At 43.8% G+C, this 11,336-nt stretch overlaps 1 protein-coding gene across 3 annotated transcripts in view; it reads right to left on the minus strand.

Moving 5' to 3' along the window:
• Nucleotides 1-10,595, minus strand: part of PACSIN2 (protein kinase C and casein kinase substrate in neurons 2) — a 524,922-nt gene extending 514,327 nt beyond the window's left edge. The window contains exon 1 of one of the 3 annotated variants that reach the window (XM_086922160.1): nucleotides 10,420-10,595. The gene's annotated coding sequence lies outside the window, so the exon portion shown is untranslated. The remainder of the gene's footprint in view (nucleotides 1-10,419) is intronic. The other 2 variants (XM_086922135.1, XM_086922175.1) reach the window with 2 other exon arrangements.
• Between the last annotated feature and the right edge of the window lie 741 nt (nucleotides 10,596-11,336).

Here is an 11,336-nt window from a genome sequence, read left to right on the forward strand (position 1 = left end):
CTGCCACTAAAGCATGGAAATACCAGATTGAAAAACGCAACCTGCTCAACTTCTGATCCCAAAACGCATTCTCAAGTTCTCTCAAATAAAAGTATCCATGCACAGCTCAACAACTCTGCAAATGTTTCGCGACATCTCACAGGGTGGTGGTTTCGAAACGGGGACTGCGACTGCCCACGGACCCCGCAGGGGGCCACCTCAGAGGGCGGCGACCCTTAGTGGCATTTAGGCGCCTCCCCACTCGCTTCTGCGAAACTCCAGGAGGAGTCCCCTTACAGGGCACGCTGGACACGTCATGTCCGGTGCGCCGGGGGATGGGGAGGGGTATTTAGGCCTCCCCCCGCCATTGTTGGGCCTCTTTGCTGCCCGACATGCCGTCTCCCACCTTACCCGGCATGTGGCAGGCAAGGGAAGTATGAGGATGTTGTAATGTTTTCTTTGTCGTTGCAGGCGGAGTTACAGGACGATCTGGAAGCAGTTTGGGTGCAGAAGGATACCGCTGCAAGAGCACAACAAGGGTGCAAGATCCAAATCCCAGGAGCCTCATGGGAGGGTCCTGGAACAATGAAGTTGGCGCCCCGTTAATCCTTCGGGCGGTTGTGGCCTGAACAACCGAGGGCTTGCCTTGCTACGCTCTGCCCTGGAAGGGGTGTGAGTAATAAGGGACCAATGTGTCACGTGATCCAGTAAGGGTATCACCCCTATAAGGGTAGCGCTGATTGGGTTTCCACAGTGCTTGGCTCATCAGGCGGGCAGGGTAGCATAGGTTAGTATGGCTACCTGCCCTTGGATCGCCCGTAAGATAACCCACCATAATTTGCATACTGTTGTATGGAATAAACCCACAGCCATATTTTCACCAAACAAAAAAGTTGTGTTGTGTATTTATTTATGCATGCCTTTTCTACTTTGGTGCGGGTGGGGATCATCCTGCGCCGATAATGAAACTATGGGTTCAGCATGCAAACAAAGAGGAGATGAAGCTCAATACATCAAGGCACTTCATGGTAATATTTTGGAGAGACCGAGAAGCATTCCCTACTTTCAAACACACTTTTGAACCAACGGGTTCAAACATGTTTCAGTCGCACACCCACAGCAAAAAACTGCAGTCTGCGCTGGTGGCCACAAATGTGACAGGCACGGAGACTGTCGTCATTAGCACCTATAGGAGCCCATGAAGAGCAGTTATGTGGCGAGGCAGCTTTAAGAAAATGGGTTCTACAGAAACCACAAGACTAAGTTCCTGTAAAACCGAAAACGCGAAACCTATGTAGAAAAAAAAGAAAAAAAAGAAAATTCAGTCGTCTTTTCAGAGAAGTGAAGCTAGTGTAGCTAAGCAACAAAAACAAGGCTGCGATCAGAGATCATGTGCCAACACAAAATAAACTACTTCTGCTTAAACACATCCAGGAAGCCTCCAAGATTGGCATTACATTTTCATTCCAAAGTCTTTATCCTCCCCCTAAAGCACTGCCAGTCACGTGAAAGCCTCGGAGACAGTAACTTCAGGGTGGTTTCATATTCTCCAACTACTGCCACTTAACTATATAATATATGCTTGCATTGGTAAAGCAAACTGGTTTGGGTTGAACGTGCAAACACACTCAGTGTAGACACATTAAAGCCAAAGAAACGAAAAAACATATAGATTGAAGTTGTCCTCATTTTGTTTCCATATCAATTAAAGCAGGAGAAAATGCTTTACAAGTAAAGTAATCCTGCTCTCCTCCCAGGTGGCCTTTCTTTTCATGTGTCTGGCTCTCCCAGTGTTACAAGTGAGCCTCAGTCGGGGGCGGATACCGGTGGACGAGTCTCCCCATTATTTCTAGAGAGGAGACTCGGTTCCCCTTCGAGGCTGAAGTGTCACTTTGTGCCCCAGCACGGCAGCGGTTTCGATCTACAAATACTGTATGCTTGTAACTTGGCCATAGGGTGTATTTAAGCCTCCTCCTTCCCACTGCCAATATCCGATTGTGAGAGAGCCTCATTCAAGGTGATCTTTGAAGTTCTTATCCAGGAGTCACAGTGAACTTCACAACATTAACCCTTCTATGGCCTTATCGTCTTCAAATGTGCAAGCTTTTATGTTGGATAAAGAACAGCAGAAAACAATCATGCACTAACACCATGTTTTACGGTTTAAAAAAAACCTACACATTTTGTTTACTCTTAATGAAGTTTAAAGAGGTTATACCAAGTTCCACATAACTGTTTAATTCGAGTCATCTTTTCATCCATTTATAAGCTCAATTGCAAATCGAGGTCTGGAAACCTACATGATTCATAAAAAGTAAAACCAACCAAAATGTGCCTTTTTACATTTCGGTTTAATCATTGTAACTTGTTTTTATAAATAAATGTCATTCAATTTTAAGGGACGAATATTATGAGGCATGTCATTACTTAATGTGACATCAGCGTATGCCCTCTCAGGGTCATTATATGACTACACAAATAAACATAACACTTCCAGTGACGCCATTTTTAATAACATATGATAATTAGTCCACCACTAGTTTTCTTAGGACGTGTGCCCTGGTTGGCCCCAAACCTAACTCAAAGTACAATGTAATCAAAAAGTCTGACAGCTGCATTGTTAACCCAGATCTAAAAACACAACTACCTGAAAGCTGGTCTCTCCTAAGCCTCTTCTATTACAGTAAATTTGGTATCTGGGGATTTTCTCAAATGTATCTGTCCTTGCTTTGGGTCTGAAACCCAGAATAATGTTCAGCTATCCTACGAAAATATACAAGTAGCTAAATAGAGAAATGTGTTAAACACCGTAGAAACACAGTAAAACGAGGGGGTAAAGTGCTTTGCTATTTTATTGTTAATAAACTACAACGCGTGTCTGAGTCCTCCTATCCTGGCTGTACAAGAAATGAATGTTTTTCTGAATTCCAAAGAAGTAAAACAATGAAACTACTCGTTCCAGAGCTATGATGCACCTGCCCTTGCATAGGCGGTTTTTTGTAAAGAGAGTGTAAGCTGTCCACGAGCTCTCCAGTGATTGGCCGGTGGCTGTAATGGAGAGCTCCAGTCAAAGCAGGAGCTTGTGGTATCAGACCATGCCGAAAATCACACCAAGCCACATGTCACTGAATAATTGTCAGCGTATCGTGTGATTCTTTTTCTTGAAACTCATCCACTGCGCCTGCACTCTGCTGCATCGATTGTTGCACAGTGCCACACCATCACTTATCTGGGTTCACTCTGATACTATGGGCCAAAGCTTTGCCCTTTGAGAAACTGCACTGCTAATTAAAGCCACAGCTCTACAAACACACTACCAGTGTTTGTGATCATATACCACTGTCAGACCAACAATGGATCCTACAATGCTCCAACAGGCTCAGAATTTTAGACTGTGAAAATTGAACTCTGAAGCCTTTTCTTTAATTTTTAACAGGGTAGACACAGCCAAAAACGCAGTGGTCTTCCTCATTGCCCGAAAGTAGCTGTTTGTCCTGAAGGAGATTCATTCCTGCCTGGATTTTGCAAATTGTCTCTTTGGGATGCATTCATACCGCAAACACTGGTGTACTTTCCTAACTAGTCAGAGAGCATTGAACCGGGACATTCCTCAGCCACTTGGCTGGCAAGACTGATATTGTATTATAATGCCACAACAACGGGGTTGCTATAGGTTCGCTTGGGTCAACGCCATTACTTCATATACATTACCCTTTACTTTTACTCCAACACTTTAATGGTCTAGCAAAGTAGTAGGGTAGAGCACACTTACAAAAAGTTGGAATAGACATTGTAACTAAGTAAACATTTGGGTAGACAAACCAAAAAGTGGGTTGCCTTTGGACATGTACATGCAGTATCACTAAAGAGGTGAAGTTGCCTTTCGTTTTCCTTTCTGTTAGGTGCGGGAGGTTAATAAGTAGAAGCTTGACTTAAATCCCTTTCTCCCACTAGCTGGTGTCTTACCATTGTTAATATATCAAATGGTCATTTCAGGAATAAGATCTGTACTCGGCGTAGACATTTGTTTACAGTTAGACCTCAATATTTCCAGCTAGTTAATGAGGATTACTAGATTATTATAATATTGTGAGAGTTTGCCATGTACCATTTCATTTGGTCTTGCTCTGCCAGAAAACCACATCCATTTTACCAAAATGCATTAAAGTTGGAGTGCCACGTGCTCGCTAATTTAGGTATGCTGCATACCTGCCTCACATGTAAAGCTCTGAACCTTCAAACTCCAATACATCTCATAAAAACAAATTCTGGGTGCTCCTATTATCTTAGTGTGGGCAACCGGTCCTAGGATGCTGGTTTCCAGTCCAGGGAGGACCTGGCCTGGCAGTTCGGGCTGGACTTTTACCCATTGGGCGCAGGGTCAAGACTGATTTGCATATGGCTGGGTCCAAACTGGAATGGCATGGTGAGCAAAAAAACGATGGATTTAGGCCCAGATCTCTGTACTGGGGTGAATGTATGACATTGTTCTGCATTCTGTCTATCAATTGTTTTTTTTTCCCCATTATCTTAGTTGCATTAACAGAAGATCTCTTTCCTCTTCAGATTTCGGGAATAAGTCCATGCATCACAAATCCTTCCAGAGTGTGGAATGGCTTTTCTCTTAACATTAAAAATGACCCATCCTAACTTAGTTTCAAAACCCTCCTAAAGAAATTTCTGCACCCAACAGTCTAATCCCATATTCATGTTATACCTTACTATCCGACTCCAGCTGCTTTTCCTCAATAATTTAATAACTCCTAGCGTTCTTGTTAAATCAGAGCCAGTCTCTTACCCCATTCATTTAGAATATTCTGCTTAGTCAGTTTACCAGAAAAGAAATAATGACGAAATACAGTATGTGCAGGAGGAAGGCAGGTTGACTGGTGATGAGGCAATGTGGTATGGTGCACAGCCAACAGATCACATAGAGAGGATCAGACGCTCTTCCTACAGATGATCTTGCCTATATCAGACTACACAATAAGCATATCAAACTGAAGAACCACAAGAAAAGGACAAGTAATACATATCACTGCTAAAGCTCAGGCAACAGTGAATGCAAACAAACTCAAGAACATCAGGTTGTTTCTAACTGTCTCCAACCTAGTCTGTATATACAGGCTCATGAAAAACAGCACGAGTTTCAGTATCACTCAAACGCATGCATGTTAAACTAAAAGAGGAAGGAGAGGCATTTGGATATAACCAAAAGGAGAATGTTGAACATGAGAGTCGTGATTTTTTATTTTTATTTTACTATGCTGAGTTTCCCAGTTTTAGTGCACTTGGGATTCCTGCACCAGTAGATTATACAAACAGCTAAAGGAAACAAATAGAAAAGTGCTAAAGGAAAGTACTTCTTAGATCCCGCTAAAACAGTACAGAAAAGACACTTAAGTTAAGTGCTGCCAAAATCTATCGTCCAACAGATGTTCTTCCTTCACTTGAGGGTCATTCACATTTTGGAATGGTCAGAAGTTCACAGACTGCAGAGTTTATGAAAATGGCAAGCAATTTTGGTTCCTTTTGGGCTTACGACATCTACTGGTTCACAGGTGCCATAAAGGTGCATTCTATGAGCCTTAAGATCCATCTCCAATTTAATAAGTATCCTTCAGCCCTAAAGCTGCTAATAGGTGACTACATTGGTGTTTAAGCTTTAAATAATCCATACACCTCTGTAGTGGTGTAATCCCCTATGAACTGTGTTGATGGCTGAGCAATATCAGTCAAAAAAATATTTAAAGGCCACAGCAGCTACTGGGTATAGTGCAGTACATATAAGATGGCTGAAAGAAACTGGTGTCATGCAATAGAAGGAGCAGAGCTTCACTCTGCCACGGCCCAATTTACAAATCAGCTTAATTCAAGACATAGTATACATGCACCAACCTACTAAAGATGTAGACATGAATAACCTTGCGCACACAGGTACCCTATGTTAAGCATAGCTTCATTCCTTACAGATTTCCCCCACACAATCAATTGATAATTAAAACAATGTTAATACGCCTTTTCAAATTCAACTCTCACCAAGTTACTATTAGCAAGTCACATCAAAACAAAGATAAGTAGAAATACGTGTGTTTCTTTTTCAAAAAGTGTTTATAGTAGATAACATAGAACAATGTTGAGTGGCAGCTTTGTTCAGATGGAATTTGCTTCTTTGCTTTCATTATACTCACATAATATCATAATACTTGAGTATTTTATAGTTAACTTTTGTACCAGAATACATCGTCAAGCAGGCCCGGTTCTAGAGGGTGGGCCGGGTGGGCCAGGCCCACCCAAACATGAGCCTGGCCCACCCAAACATGAATCTTGGCCCTCACCGTGACGTAAGGCTGACGCCTTCAGCTGTTTATCAGATCTGGCTGTGGCACAGAGTATGAACAGAGCAGGTCAAAAAATGTGTGGCTATTGCTTCGTGTTTTTTAAAATCTGCAAAGGCCCACCTAGATATGTACTTTGTGTATGCTTCGAGAATGTGTGTATATTAGTTAATATGCTAAAAGTCTGTGAGGGCCCAGCAAGACACATACTTCGTGTATGCTGCGTATTTTTAATTTATATTGTTGTATCATTATCATGATGGATGCAAGACCCAACCACTAAAAAGCAATATTTTGTCTGTTCATAATTTTTAAAAGCACATAAACTGTATTTTATATGGATAGCTCAATGGGTTACTTGCAATACAGACGGTGCAATCATAAAATAGGACAGTGATCTATAAACTGACATCAAAGAACTGAATACAAACCTGAATCATATACTTAGAATTTATTTTTGTGTGTTTCAATATAGTTAGAATTTCCCTACTCTTTCATTACTCTAATGTTGCTAAAAAGAGTTTGTTTTGGCAGATATACATTTTAATCAGAAAAGCCAACCCCACAAAATACTGGGGTATGCTTTCAATCCTGCGTTTGTGCTTTTCCAGACCAAACCCTCTTAAAACATACTGACCACCAGTATGGATGACATGCGATTCCTACACCTTGTAATCCTCATTGGTATATGTGACATTCCCTATAGGCTGATTTACATACTTTTATAATTCATTTTCTGTGCATAATGTGTGCATGATGTAAAGTACTGTGACACCCTACACTATGAGTAGCAATATACAACAAATGAAATCTAATATGAGAGAGTGGCATCGGAGAGATGACACAGTTGGAGGATGGCAATTAGGGAATCCGAGGAGGAGGTCATCAAGGGAAGAGGCTATGGAGTGATGAGGGGCACTGTTAGAGGGTGGCAGTGAGGGAATCCAAGGAGGAGGCGATGGGGGGCTGGGCTACGGAGAGATGGGGGGCACTGGTGGAGGGTGGCAGTGAGGGAATCTGAGGATGAGATCATGAGGGAGAGGGGTTTTGGAGAAATGAAGGGCACTTGTGGAAGGTGGCAATGAGGGAATCTGAGGATGAGATCATGGGGGGAGGGTGGGAGATACAGAGAGGTGAAGGGCACTGGTGGAGGGTGGTAGTGAGGGAGTCCGATGAGGAGGTCATGAGGGGGAGAGGCTATGAGGAGATGAAGTGCACTGTTGGAAGGTTGTAGTAGAGGTATCGACAGAGAAAGAGGTCAGTGGTGGGGGCACCAATAAATAACTCTCCACATGTTCTGTATGCACAGAGAAGCAATCTTGTATCCTAGTGACTGTTGGCAAGTAGATATGATGTAATCTATGGCTTGTAGACTACCTCCCTAAGCGAAAAATTGGGACGGTGGTGGCCCACCCGAATGTACCCTTGGCCCACCCAAATAGAAATTTCTGGAGCCGGGCCTGTCGTCAAGCAGACGACTTGGAGACAATTAATATCCTGCTTCCCAACTCACACTCATTTGGAGGGTGTTATCTCACAAGGGCATTGACAAAACATAAGTCCCTACAGACTTAAATGGGGCCCATCTGCCCAGCATACCCTTTTCACCCTCCAAAAATGTTTTAACCTAAGTTAATTCAATGGGCTCACAGTTCAAAAACGTAATCTACCTTAGAGACTCAATAGCTTGAAATGGTAGACAACAGTTATAACTATCTTTAGAATTTGAAATTGTGGTATAAAACAAACAAGCATTTAAGGAATGCAAGATATAAGAGAACGAATACAGTTCACTGCCTAATATCACCTGACTCCAGTACACACAAAGTGCTCACTGTCTCTTTTTCCCAGTTACAATAACACCTTGGAGAGTGAACCAAAACTGCCTTTTACACAAAACAAAGGATAGGTTAAGAAAGACGAACATGTTCACTTGTCGGAAACTTTGGGATGCACACCCTTGGTTACTACAGACAGATAGATGAGAAATGAATAAACACAAGGAAACCGGTTTTAATGTAGAAGTGAAACCATCATCATGCTGGAAGTAGAAGGCAGTGATGAGGGGTGAAGATGGGAGAGAGAAGGAGGGACCCAACATACACCCCTATAATAAAGCACAAGTAAGGTAATAGGAGGTGAAGGAGGCATCACTGGGCCGAACAGACGGCTATAAGATGTATGGTGTCATGCTTTATGTGGTAAAATAGGAATGTCATGGGTAAGGCATATGAATTTGGAACTGGATTAATTCAGATATCTAAATGTAAACTAAATGTAAAGTTAACCATAGTCCTTACTTTTCTAAATACACCTGATCACAAAGAAGCAGTAAAAGGGTTAAATTGTAAACAATTAAAGTTAATGTAATAAAAGCAGACGTTTCTATTTGGAGGTTTAGAATTTGCTCTATATAACCTTTCGATGACTTCCAAATCGCAAAAAGGGGCAAAAGTTTGAATCAGAAAACAAGCAGGAAAAGTGAACATATTACCAACAAAAATCATAGAGACTATTTAACACATGTTGGCTTCAGGAAATGTCAAGGTCAAAAAGTGTTCAGTTGAACTTCTTTTCTTCGCTTGGAGTGCCGGTGTCCCTGCTAATCCACGTACTACTTCAGATGGTCAAAGCACTGCGAAGTCGAATGGAAATCCACTGAAACAGCTGCAGCCGTATGAGTCAGAACGCAGAGGGCGATCCTGACCGCTCCCTCCCCCAGACATCAAGCCAGTTTCACTTGGACCGCTTCCTAGTGCGCCCAGCGGCCCATCCCACTACTCTGCTCAATTCTGGATCCACGTTTGCTGCCTGACAGAGCGCATTCCTGTCAAGTACAACCCAGTCTCTCAAGTTCATGCAGAATGCTAACTCACCTCTCCCTCTGCCCAGTGCGGAGCGTGTCCTGCGCCTAAACTACGGCAGTGTGCTGCCAAATCACCGTCAGATCTGCCAGCACACACAAGATCATGGTACAGACTCAGTTTACCGGTACGCACATTCGCTGTGGTCGACTCCTACTATGTTACACTATACGCGTGAAGACAGTGTTTAAATCAAGGAGGACACACAATACGTTCTGTTTGGTCAACGCGTAGAATAATCAAAAGGACAACGTCGTCAAATCGGGCTGAAGTCAACTTTTGTTAAGAATTAGAGACTGGTTTACGAAAGGGGAATGTTTTGAGGATGCACCTATTTGCGAAGAAAATGCATTTTTGTTCAAGAGATGAGCATGGTCAAACAAAGTGAAATTAGGATAGAGGGCACATGACACGCCAGCGAGATTTCCAGGAAGGTAAAGGCTTATTTTTACATTACAAGAAAATAATCTTGGAAAATGCCTATTTTAGGGTGCGGGAGCGCATAATATTAGGGGTGCGAGGCGAAAGTGACCCACATTCACCTTTTCGGACACTTCTGAAGTGAGGACATCGGATGGGCTACTCTAGTGGGTTTGTCTCTTTTCCACGGACGGAACAATTCTCAAGATGTATAATTTTTTCAGACAACCCAAGCCACAATCCGGGCAGTGTCCCACCCACTGTGTAGAATGATTTACACCTTCCTTGCTACAACCATGTTCCATACAAATTACCGAGGCAATGCTACTAAATCCACTACTGTGCAATGTGTACCACAAAAGCACACTGCGTTTCTCTCTCCATGTACCGTACCACACCTGCACGGCTGTTGCAACATACCGGTTGCCGACATGGACCATTACTTAGACCATACAAGTCCCAACTGCCCCACAGAGCCAGAGCCCTGTGCACTATCATCCCCTAATAACCATTTCCACCTAATCCCATATGTTCTGTACTTCTAAAGTTCCCTTCCATCTTCCCGCCCAAAAAGCACTCCCAAAGTACACCCCCTTCCGTTTAATTAAGACAACTTTTCATCTCTTCCAAAGACCTCTACCGTGCACTTATAGTGCCCTCCCACCTGCCCTAGCAAAGTGCCGTGCCTGCTCAAGTCCCAACGCTGAGAAAGGTGAGCTGCCATCTACCCTCCCTAAGTGCCAAGCCTTGCCAAAGTGTCCTACATATACAATAACCTTTCCGACTGGGGCGGCAACCTCCCAAGCGTGAAGACTTACCTCCTTTCGCCTCCCGAAAGAAAATCTTTAAGCATCCGATTACTTCTGCTTTGCTATCGACTCCGAAAGAACTTGAAAATCGAAGGCAAAGAACACCAATTGGAAAGCTGGTTCGCGCAGACTGGCACCGTAGGGGTGGAGTAAGGAAAGGCTGGCTGCACCGCCCCGTGAAGCCTGTCATTGGCTAGGAGCGAGAATGACCAGCCCGGAAAAGATGACACAGCCACACCGGAAGTGATCGTCGAGCCACCGCCCAGGCAGGGAGCAGGATTCATCCACCCCGGATGTGAACGCCCCACCTTCACGCGGGCGGCTGCTGTTGAAGTGGTAGTTTACGGGGACAAACGTACAGCGGCCAGTGCCGTTGCCTTGGTGACGGGGCTCTTCGACAGACCGGCCCTGGCCGAGGAAGGTTCACCTGGTACACGGGCGCCGTCGTCGCCCCCAGCAGCGGCATTCCAGCAACCTGGAGAAGGCACAGTGACAACAGAAGTAGGAGATGGAATACAATGCCCCACAGCCTCTGGGAGGCCCGCGAGAGACCGTTATCCCCTGGCTAGTCGTGACATTCACCCCTCTCAGCTTCGCACCTGTTTTTCGTCCGTTTCCCATTACAACCTCACCTGCCGTTGATTTTCTCCGCTGTTTGCAACTTGTTATTGTGTATTAACTACTAGTTTGTCTTCTCTGTTAAACGCACGGTCACCGTCTTCTGCTTTTAGGTGCGCTATATAGGAAACTAATAAAATACATTGCTCCCACCCCATACAGTGAAGCGCACCACATGGTAGGTGCATATGGAGAGGTGGATGAGTCCAGGGGTTGCGTGGCTTCGATAACAAAAATGGCTATTTTTTATAATTTTTGCGGGGCCCTTCACATGTTCAAGGTGTTGTGGATAGTGCACGGGAGAGTAG

The sequence above is a fragment of the Lissotriton vulgaris genome, chromosome 1_1, assembly GCF_964263255.1.
Source record: "Lissotriton vulgaris chromosome 1_1, aLisVul1.2, whole genome shotgun sequence".
Taxonomy (NCBI): Eukaryota; Metazoa; Chordata; class Amphibia; order Caudata; family Salamandridae; genus Lissotriton; species Lissotriton vulgaris.